The sequence below is a fragment of the Ceratotherium simum genome, chromosome 8 (genome assembly GCF_057802395.1).
Source record: "Ceratotherium simum simum isolate JZ-2026a chromosome 8, ASM5780239v1, whole genome shotgun sequence".
Classification (NCBI taxonomy): domain Eukaryota; kingdom Metazoa; phylum Chordata; class Mammalia; order Perissodactyla; family Rhinocerotidae; genus Ceratotherium; species Ceratotherium simum.
Genome location: NC_141907.1, coordinates 62,391,473 through 62,401,479, shown reverse-complemented (window position 1 = coordinate 62,401,479; position 10,007 = coordinate 62,391,473).

The window sequence follows — 10,007 nt, the reverse complement described above, 5'->3', positions numbered from 1 at the left end:
TTTTTGTGAGGAAGATCGGCCCTGAGCTAACATCCATGCCAATCCTCCTCTTTTTGCTGACGAAGACTGGCCCTGAGCTAACATCCGTGCCGATCTTCCTCCGCTTTATGTGGGACGCCGCCACAGCATGGCCTGACAAGCAGTGCGTTGGTGCGTGCCCGGGATCCGAACCCGGGCCGCCAGCAGTGGAGCACGGGCACTTAACCGCTATACCACGGAGCCAGCCCAAGAGTCTTTATTAATGAACGTTTTCCTTTACTTCACTGAGCTATATATAATATTATTATATTTATAATAAATATATTTATTATATAATTATTGCATATATTATTATTATTATTTTATTTTTTTTTGTAGATATGCTCAGAATTTTTTATTTAGTATTAATTCAACTCATAGGCCTAAAGTCATCCAGCAAACGAGTCTACTTGTAAGTTTTACATAGAGGAATACTTTCTAAGTAAGGAGGCCATAAATGTTTAAAAAGCCCAGTGTAGAACTTCTGAGTTTTCTTTCAGTAACTAGAGTCAAAATTAATTCTTGCTTTTCTGTTGGGGAAAATTTCGTCTAATTACATTCAAATTATTCTGCAACTTTTTGGACAGCAGTTCCTGATCACCAAGGAAAAGAAAAGCCGCTGTGTTGCCCTTGCCTCACAGCTATAAGAACAGTGTCATTATGCAGTCACCAGGCTTGGTGAAACCGTAAGTGGTTATCCACTGGCTGCCTTCTGGCAGAGACACACCTAAACCTTCCTGAACTGCTGATAATGTATGCTTTCTGTTTGCAAGGGTCTTCAAAGAAATAGATTCCACTGCTTCCTTCAGGAAACCAATCTAGTATAACAGCCTCAGGAGTGGGAAGGCTTTCTTCTAACCCTTTGCACACTTTTATTAAGGGACTGTTTCTAAAATGTCTTTTCTCAGGATTATACTTTAATCATGATTTAAATCTTTTCTTAGTTTGATATAATCCACTTGACTATTTTAAAAAATATTTAAAATTGACCATTGCTAAATTAGTAGAAATAGTTCCCAAACAATGCTTCTCCATAAGCAACCTATTGTCAAATTTCTTTCACTAATATTTCCATTTTTAATTCATACACATGTCTTATTTTGATTTTAAGTTATTCTTTAGCCACAGGCATATATTATTAATAATAATTAATAATAGTTTAAAATCTTTTTGTGCTAATGCTAACCTCTGAGTTTCCTCAGGGTTGGTCTTTGCGGATTGTCTTTTCTCCTGAGATTGGATCACAAATTCCTGCTGCTGCTTATGTCAAGTGATTTTAGATTGTAACCTGGATAATGTGAATATCATATCCTGGCAACTCTGTATTCTGTTATATATTTCTCTGAAGAGTGTGGATATTTTTGTTTTGACAGGCAATTAATGTGGTTGGAATCAAATTTCAAGCTCCATCTTTTGGGCAGTAGCTCAAATCTCAGTTCAGTTATTATTATATCATTATTTTTATTTATTTATTTTTAACAGGAGCCATGAGTGATTTTAATACATGAAAAAATATGTAAAGGGGTAAATTATTCAAATAATATAGGCTATCAGGCTAATCATTTGAAAGCAAACGAAAGTAGATCCTTACCTCACACTAAATATTGTCAACTAACATGGGAGCAATGATCCATGAATAATATAGATTAACCCAACAAAATTTACGTCATGCATTATAAAAAGGGAGGTATGCTGACAATATGTCAGGTTCAAAGGTTAATTTCTTGGGTCAATGATATAACAATTCAAGGAAGCATACACATTTGTTTCAAGTTGATTTCTTTTTTTTTTTGTGAGTAAGATCAGCCCTGAGCTAACATCCATGCTAATCCTCCTCTTTTTGCTGAGGAAGACCGGCTCTGAGCTAACATCTATTGCCAATCCTCCTCCTTTTTTTGCCCCAAAGCCCCAGTAGATAGTTGTATGTCATAGTTGCACATCCTTCTAGTTGCTGTATGTAGGATGCGGCCTCAGCATGGCCGGAGAAGCAGTGCGTGGGTGCGCGCCCGGGATCCGAACCTGGGCTGCCAGTAGCGGAGCACGCGCACTTAACTGCTAAGCCACAGGGCCGGCCCTCAAGTTGATTTCTAATGCTCAAACTATTTACATCAAAATTTACAGAAAATAAGATAAATCTCCATATGAATACCTCAAAATAAATGATTTACCTAAAGTCCACATCTCAATTGCATAACTCCTACAAAAGTGGAACTTTCTATTTTAAGTTATTACTAACAGAGCATCCTAAATCAACTGGCTTAAAAATAAATTTAATCTTTCACAAAAGAAATAGTCCAGAGGTGGAATGCCTATAAGGTTGGTTGGTTCAGTGGGTCAATAACATCATTTAGGTACCAGGTTATTCCACTCTTTCTGCTCTCCTGTGCTTAAATTATAATTCATTTTTGAAAAGACGTAACCAGGCATCACATCCAGACAAGGAAATGTTCAACAAAAGATAAGATTCCACTTTACTCTGCATGATTCCTTGAATCTTTGAGGAAACCTTTTCCAGAAATAACCTGTCGGATATCTCCTTTGTTTATCTGTCTAGAATTGGGCCCTGTGACTACTCTAAACCAATTGCTGGCAATGAGAAAGGGATTATTATTAATAATTGAAACTAATCAGGATTTATCCCCTACCCTGTAAGGAGGAATTGATACCCAAAATCTGCCAGCAAACAGTGAGGAGGGAATGACTAGGGTAGTCACTCAACAATGTCTGCCGCAAACCCATATTAATGTGTTCCTAATTCATTCAGTAATAGGAAGGAATAGAGCTTAATGTTTAAAAACACTATCGTATCAAATAAAAATACAGAAAATTCGTAAGTTACATGGTATTTTGTGTTCTGCACACTTACACTTATGTAGGCACCCAAATAAAATAGTAGATGGAAAAAATTAGATAAAAATAGTATTTTAAGTACATTTTTTAACTGTATAGCGTGCAATGAGTACTACAGCTGGTTTTCACTCCTGGAGACTTCTGGCATTAACAATTGAAAATTATCTATGCAAAGTTTTCTATTTTATGCATAGATTTCTGATTCTTTTGCTGACAGATCCAGTTGAAAATGTTATAAAAAACATTGGTTTTTTTTTTTTTTAAGATATAATTGACATTTAACATTGTATTAGATTTAGGTGTACAACATAATGATTTGATATGGGTATACATTGCAACATGATTACCTCAATAGGTTTAGTTAACATTCATTATCACACATAGTTAATATTTTTTTATTGTCATGAGAACTTTTAAGATCTACTCTCTTAGCAACATTCAAATATACAATGCAGTATTGTTAACCATAGTTACCATGCTGTACATTACATCCCCAGGATGTGTTCATCTTATAACTGGAAGTTTGTACCTTTTGACCACTAACCCATTTTGCACTCCCCCATTCACCCATTCATCCATTGATGGACACTGAGGTTGTTTCCATGTCTTGGCTCTTGTAAATAATGCTGCAATGAACATGGGGTGATGATATCTTTTCAAGATAGTGATTTTGTTTCCTTTGGATAGATACCCAGAAATGGAATTGCTGGATCATATGGCAGTTCTATTTTTAACTTTTTGAGGAACCTCCATACTGTTTTCCATAGGGGCTGCACCAATTCACATTCCCGCCAACAGTGCACAGAGTTGCCTTTCTCCACATCCTCTCCAACACTTGTTATTTCTTATCTTTTTGATAATAGCCATTCTGACAGTTGTGAGATGTAGTTTTGATTTGCATTTGTCTGATGATTACTGATGTTGAGCACCTTTTCATGTAACTGTTGGCCATCTGTATGTCTTCTTTGGGAAAATATCTATTCAGTTCCTCTGCCTATTTTAAAATTGGGTTATTTATGTTTTTTTGCTATTGAGTTGTATGAGTTCTTCATATATTTTGGATATTAACCCCTTATCGGATATGTGGTTTGCAAATATTTTCTCCTATTCTGTAGGTTGCCTTTTCATTTTGTTGATGGTTTCCTTTATTGTACAGAAGTTTTTTAGCTTGATGTACTTCCACTTGTTTATTTTTGCTTTTTCTGTCAAATCCAAAAAATCATTGCCAAGACCTGGGTCAAGGAGCTTACCTGCTATGTTTTCTTCTAGGAGTATGGTTACAGATCTTATATTCAAGTCTTTAATCCATTTTGAGTTGATTTTTGTGTATGGTGTAAGATAGGGGTCCAGTTTCATTCTTTTGTATGTGGCTATCCACTTTTCCCAACACCATTTGTTGAGACAAATTATATATTCATTTATTGTATTCATTGTATATTCCTGGCTTCTTTGTCCAAAATTAATTGTCCATATATGCATGGGTTTATTTCTAGAGAGATCTGTTCCACTGATCTATATGTCAATATGTCTTTATGCCAATACCATCCTGTTTTGATTACTATAGCTTTGTAATATAGTTTGAAATCAGGAAGTGTGATGCCTTCAGCTTTGTTCTTCTCAAAATTACTTTGGCTATTTGGGATCTTTTGTGATTCCATCCAAATTTTAGGATTGTTTATTCTATTTCTGTGAAAAATGCCATTGGAATTTTGATAGAGATTGTGTTGAAACTATAGATTGCTTTGGGTGGTATGGATATTTTAACAATATAGTCAGGTATCTCAGCGATGGGGATACATTCTGAGAAATGCGTCATTAGGTGATTTCGTCATTGTGGAAATATCAGAGAGTGTACTTACACAAACATAGATGGTATAGCCTACTACATACCTGGGTTATACGGTACTCATCTTGTGGGACCACCATCGTTTATGCAATCTGTTGTTAACTGAAACATCATTATGCTGTGCACGACTGTGTTAATTCTTCCAATGCATAAGCATGGAATATCTTACCATTTATTTGTGTCTTCTTCAATTTCTTTTTTTTTTTTAATTTATTTAAGTTTTTGGTGTTTCTGTTTTTTTGCTGAGGAGGATTCGCCCTGAGCTAACATCTGTGCCAGTCTTCCTCTATTTCGTATGTGGGTTGCTGCCATGGCATGGCTGACTAGTGGTGTAGGTCCACGCCCGGGATCCAAACCCACAAACTCGGGGCACTGAAGTGGAGTGTGCCAAACTTAACCGCTACACCACGAGACTTGCCCTTCAATTCCTTTCATCAATGTCTTACAGTTTACAGTGTACAGGTCTTTCACTTTGGTTAAATTTATTGCTAGGTATTTTATTCTTTTTGATGTAATTATAAATAGGATTGTTTCCTTAATTTTTCTTTCTGATAGTTTGTTATTGCTCTATAGAAATGCAACATATTTTTGCATATTGATTATGTATCCTGCAACTTTACTGAATTTTTTTATTAGTTCTCCAGTTTTTTGATGGAATCTTTAGGGTTTTCTATTTATAATATTATGTCATCTGCACACAGAGACCATTTTACTTCTTCTTTCTGATTTGGATGTCTTTTATTTCTTTTTCTTGCCTAATTGCTCTGGTTATGACTTAACATTACTTATGTTGAATAAAATTGGTGATACTGGGCATCCTCCTCTTGTTCCTGATGTTAGAAGAAAAGCTTTCAGCTTTTTACCATTGAATATGATGTTGGCTGTGGGCTTGTCATAAATGGCCTTGATTATGTTGAGATATGTTCCCTCTATACCCACTTTGTTGAGAGTTTTTATCATAAATGGATGTTGAATTTTGTCAAATTTTTTTCTGCTTATATTGAGATGATATGATTTTTAGCCTTTATTTTGTTAATATGGTGTATCACATTGATTAATTTGTGGATGTTGAACCATCCTTGCATCACTGGAATAAATTCCACTTGATCATGGTGTATGATCCTTTTAATGTATTGTTGAATTTGGTTTGCTAATATTTTGTTGAGGATTTTTGCATCTGTGTTCATCAGGGATATTGGCCTGTAATTTTCTTTTCTTGCGGTGTCCTTGTCGGTTTTGGTGTCATGGTAATGCCGACCTCATAAAATGAGTCTGAAAATGTTCCCTCCTCTTCTATTTTTTGGAAGACTTTGAGAAGGATTGGTGTTCTCTTTTAAATCTGGTAGAATTCACCTGTGAAGCTCTCTGGTCCTGGGCTTTTGTTTGTTGGGTGGTTTTTGAGTACTAATGCAATCTCCTTACTAGTACTTGGTCTGTTCAGATTTTCTATTTCTTCATGATTTAGTCTTCGGTAGGTTGTATATTTCTAGGAAGGTATCCATTTCTTCTAGATTGTCCAATTTGTTGGCATATAATTGTTCATTGTAGTCTCTTATGATCCTTTGTATTTCTGTGGTATCAGTTGTAATGTCTCCTCTTTCATTTCTAATTTTACTTGTTTGAGTCCTCTCTCTTTTTTTCTTGGTAGTCTAGCTAAAGGTTTGTCTATTTTTTTATGTTTTCAAGGAACCAGCTCTTAGTTTCGTTGATCTTTTCTGTTGTCTATTTTAGTTTCTATTTTATTTATTTCTATTCTGATCTTTGTTATTTCCTCCCTTCTGCTAACTTTGGGCTTCATTTGTTGTTCTTTTTCTAGTTTCCTGAGGTGTAAAGTTAGGTTGTTTGTTTGAGATCTTTCTTGTTTCTTGAGGTAGGCATTTATTGCTATGAACTTCCCTTTAGAGCTGCTTTTGTTGCATCCCTTAGGTTTTGGTATGTTGTTTTCCGTTTTCATTTGTCTCAAGATATTTTTTGATTTCTTATTTGCCACATTGGTTGTTCACTACCATGTTGTTTAATCTCCACATATTTGTGTATTTCTAGTTTTTTTGTTGTAATTGATTTCTGATTTCATACCATTGTGGTCAGAAGAGATGCTTGATATGATTTTAATCTTCTTAAATTTATTAAGACTTGTTTTGTAGCCTAATATATGATCTGTCCTGGACAATGTTCCATGTGTGCTTGAGAAGAATGTGTATCCTGTTGCTTTTGGATGGAATGTTCTATATATGTCTTTTAAGTCCATCTGGCCTAATGTGTAGTTTAAGGCCAATGTTTCCTTATTGATTTTCTGTCTGGATGATCAATCTGTTGATGAAAGTGGGGTATTGAGGTTCCCTACTATTATTATATTGCTGTCTATTTCTCTCTTTAAGTCTGTTAACATTTGCTTTATATATTTAGGTGCTCCTATGTTGGGTCCATAAATATGTACAAATGTTATATCATCTTGATATAAATGTTATATCATCTTGTACAAATGTTCTGTCATCTTGTTATATCATGTTGTTACAAATGTTATGTCATCTTGTTGCCAATGTTATGTCATCTGGTTAGATTGACATCTTTATCATTATTTAATGACCTTCTTTATCTCTTATTACAATCTTTATCTTAAAGTTTATTTTGTTTGATACAAGTATAGCTACCCCAGCTTTCTTTTTGGTTTTCATTTGCATGGGATATCTTTATTCATCCCTTCACTTTCAGTGTGTGTATGTCCTTAAAGCTGATATAAGTCTGTTGTAGGCAGCATGTAGTGGAGTTTTGTTTTTTTATCCATTCAGCCACTCTATGTCTTTTGACTGAAGAATTTAGTTTATTTACATTTAAAGTAACTATTGATAAGTAGGGACTTATTATTACCATTTTGTTAATTGTTTTCTGGCTGTTTTGTAATTTGTTCCTTTGTTTTTCTCTTGCTTTCTCTTTGTGATTTGATAATTTTTTTATAGTGCCATGATTTCTTTCTCTTTCTCTTTTGTGTATCTACTGTAGATTTTTGCTTTGTGGTTACCATGAGGCTTACATAAAATATCATAGAGTTATAGTAGTCTATTTTAAGTTGATAACAACATAAGTTCAAATGCACTCTAAGGCCCTAGATTTTCACTCTCCCCCTACCATGTTTTATGTTTTTGACATCACAGTTTATACCTTTTTATCTTGTGTATCCATTAACAAATTATCCTAGTTATAGTTATTTTTACTACTTTTTCTTTTTTTTTTGTTTGCTGGGAAAGATTTGCCCTGAGCTAACATCTGTTGCCAATCTTTCTCTCTTTCTTTTCTTTTTTCCTCCCCAAAGCCCCAGTACATAGTTGTATATTCTAGTTGTAAGTCCTTCTAGTTCTTTTACATGAGGCACTGCCACAGCATGGCTACTGACAGATGAGTGGTGTGGTTCCACACCCCAGAACTAAATCTGGGCTGCCAAAGTGAAGTGTGCCAAACTTTAACCACTAGGCCATCAGGGCTGTCTCTGTCTTTTAACGTTCATACTAGATTTATAAGTGATTAACCCATCACCATTGTAACATTGTATTATTCTGAATTGGACTACATATTTACCTTTACCAGTGAGATTTATACTTTCATATATTTTCCTGTTACTAATTAGTGCCCTTTTGTTTCAACTTAAAGAAGTCCCTTTAACATTTCTTGTAAGGCTGATTTAATGGTGGTGAACCCCTTTAGCTTTTGCTTGCCTGGAAAACTCTTTATCTCTCCTTCAATTCTGAAGGACAACTTTGCTGGGTAGAGTATTGTAGTTGGCAGTTTTTTCTTTCAGCACTTTGAATATATTGTGTCACTCTCTTCTGGCCTGCAAAGTTACTGCTGAAAAATCTGCTGATAGTCTTATGGAGGTTCCCTCATATGAAACAAGTTGTTTCTCTCTTGCTGCTCTTAAGATTCTCTTCTTGTCTTTAACTTTTGACAATTTAATTATAATGTGTCTTGGTATGGGTCTCTTGGGATTCTTCTTATTTGGAACTCTGTGGTCTTCCTGGATTTGGATGTCTGTTTCCTTCCCCAGGTTAGGGAAGTTTTTTGGCCATTATTTCTTCAAAAAGCATTCCTGCCCCTTTCTTTCTCTCTTCTCCTTCTGGGACTCCTGAAATGTAAATATTGGTCTGCTTGATGTCCCTTAAGTCCCTTAAGCTATTTTCACTCTTTTTCATTCTTTTTTCTTTTTGTTCCTTTGGATGAATTCCACTGCCCTGTTTTTGAGTTCGCTGATCCTTTCTTCCACTTTATCTATTCTGCTGTTGGACTCCTCTATTGAATTTTTCAATTCAGTTATCGTCTTCTCAGCTCTGTGGTTTCTGTTTGTGATTTTCTCATATTTTTCTAGCTCTTTTTTTTTAAATTCATGTCATAATAGTTTATAACATTGTGAGGGTCCAGCTGTACATTATTATTTGTCATTCACCACATAAATGCACCCCTTCATCCCTTGTGCCCACCCCCCAACTCCCTTGCCCCTGGTAACCACCAAACTGTTCTTTCTGTGTGTTAGTTTATATCCCACATATGAGTGAAGTCATACAGTGTTTGTCTTTCTCTGTCTGGCTTATTTCACTTAACATAATGCCCTCCAGGTCCATCCATGTTGTTGCAAATGGGATGATTTTGTCTTTTTTTATGGCTGAGTAGTATTCCATTGTATATATATACCACATCTTCTTTATCCGGTCATCTGTCGATAGACACTTGGGTTGCTTCCACTTCTTGGCTATAGTGAATAATGCTGCAATGAACATAGGGGTGCATAAGCTTCTTTGGATTATTGATTTCAAGTTCTTTGGATAAATACCCAGAAGTAGGATAGCTGGATCATAGGGTATTTCTATTTTTAATTTTTTGAGGAATCTCCATACTGTTTTCCATAGAAGCTGCACCAGTTTGCATTCCCACCAGCAGTGAATGAGGGTTCCCTTTTCTCCACATCCTTTCCAACATTTGTAAATTTTTATTTTATTTTATTTATTTATTTAGTTTTTGTGAGCAAGATCAGCCCTGAGCTGACATCCATGCCAGTCCTCCTCTTTTTGCTGAAGAAGACGGGCCCTGGGATAACATCTTTGCCCATCTTCCTCCACTTTATATGGGATGCCGCCACAGCATGGCCTGACAAGCGGTGCATTGGTGCATGCCTGGGATCCAAACCCGGGCCACCAGCAGCGGAGTGCGTGCACTTAACCACTACACCATGGGGCCAGCCCCAACATTTGTTAGTTTTTGTCTTAGTGATTATAGCCATTCTCATGAGTGTAAGATTATATCTTAG